At 59.9% G+C, this 1,730-nt stretch overlaps 1 protein-coding gene across 1 annotated transcript in view; it reads left to right on the top strand.

Annotated features, from left to right (window-relative positions):
* LOC104270707 (calcium/calmodulin-dependent protein kinase type II subunit alpha) overlaps positions 1-1,730 on the top strand; it is a gene marked incomplete at both ends in the record, with an annotated part of 14,014 nt that overhangs the window by 363 nt on the left and 11,921 nt on the right. The window lies entirely within an intron of this gene.

The following is a 1,730-nucleotide window of genomic DNA, read 5'->3' as shown; positions in this document are numbered from 1 at the left end:
AGCCACAGGACCCCGTTTCTCTCCCTGAGAATCCCACCACCACCCTGCACGCCATGCTGCGGAAAAATGACGGCTCCAGCCTTGCAGCAAGTCGAACTGCTGCCAGCCTCGGGCGCGGGGTAGCACAGCTATTTTGGGAGCACCACCTTCCCTGAGAGGGCCCCTGCTGACCCTCCCCATCCCCGGTCTCTGGGGCTGCAAGTTTCCTGATGCATGTACCCACACCAATGAAACGGGAAGGTCCTTCCAGCGGGGGGTTGATTTCTTTTCTCCTTGGGGTTGGGCCCTCACCCCTCCCTGCCACCTAATTAACTGCTCCAGTGGAGCGCATTGGTGGCTTTGCTGCTGGAAGAGGAGCTGGCAGGTGGCAAGGCTGAGCACAGCCAGCACAGAAAATCTTCAGCCAGCCTTTGCCCTGAGGAAGGGACACCTCTGCCCCCCAGGCATCTGTCAGAGGAGCTTTGATGAGGAGGATGGAGAGGATGGGACAGCAGATGCTGTGTCCCTGGCTCCAGCTTCTCCCGGCTGGGTGCGTCACGGAGGGCAGGATGGTGCCAGGAGCCAGCGCCCTGCTGGGAGCGTTTAATTAATTCCTTCCCTGGGTTTCTTTCCCTGATGCCACTGCTCACCTCTGAAGGCAAAACCGAAATGCAGAAAACGGTGACAAACTCCTCTCTGACCTGAAATTAAACCAGTGCTCTGCAATCTGCCTCCCGCAGCGCAGCCAAAGCAGCACAGCACTGACGCTGAGCTCCCCCCGGCATCGGCCCCTGTCCCTTTTCAGCGATGTAGACCATTCCCTTCACTCCTTCCTGCCTCTGCTCACCCTCTCCAGCAGTTTGGCCCTCTCCATCCTCTTCTGGGGTTTGTGCTGTGCCTGCAGCAGCTCCTGTGTCCGTCTGTCCCCTGGAGAGACCTTGCTGGCATTATTTTCCCTGCTCTGCCCACTGAAATCATCAGCTGCTTTTGCTAACGGTCTTGAACCCCCCATTTCTGCTTCCCCAGACTGGGAGCAATCCCCAACGGGGCACAAGGAGCCACTGTCCCATGGGGATGTGCCACTGCCCGTGTGACACGCAAAGGGCAGGAGGGCAGGGAGGAGAAGGGGTCAGGGGGAAGGTGAGAGGAGCTGTGAAACAGATGTCTCTTCAGACATCTTCCTGGCTGCTGACACAGGGGTCCAGCAGGAGAGAAACCAGAGTTTTTGGAGGAGAGATGGGTTTGGGTCCAGGGAGCCGGCAGGAGAGAAACTGAAATTTTTGGAGGAGAAATGGGTTTGGGTACAGGCAGCAGCAGGATTTGTGGTGTAGGAGAGGGGTTGTGGCCATGACTCGCTGCTCGCTGCGGAGCTGGAAACCCAGCCCGGGGCTGTGCCCAGCTCGCCGTTGCTGCGCATCCACGGCTGCCCCAGTGGGACCTGCACCGGCTTGGAAAGAGCAAAGCCCCCAGAGCACAGGCTGCCTTTGCTCCCTGGGCACTTCATTTCAGGCAGCTCTTCCCCTTTTGCAGCTGAGCCCGTGGCACCAGGAGGAGCGATGGGCACGTTCCCCTGGGGACCTTTCCTACCAGGTCCCTGCAAGCCGGTGGAAGAGCTGGGGTTACCCGGGGCTGCATCCCCCGGCGCTGCAGCCTGGCAGGCACAGCAGCCTCCTCCACATCTTCACCCTTCCGTGGCCAGATGGATGAGTTGGGGGTCACCCTGCACGAGTAGGGGTCCTGAAACCTCACCC

Source organism: Apaloderma vittatum, unplaced genomic scaffold (assembly GCF_000703405.1).
Source record: "Apaloderma vittatum isolate BGI_N311 unplaced genomic scaffold, ASM70340v1 scaffold33442, whole genome shotgun sequence".
Lineage (NCBI taxonomy): Eukaryota > Metazoa > Chordata > Aves > Trogoniformes > Trogonidae > Apaloderma > Apaloderma vittatum.
The sequence above is the reverse complement of the archived record's forward strand: the minus strand, read 5'-3'. Positions and strand labels throughout refer to the sequence as shown.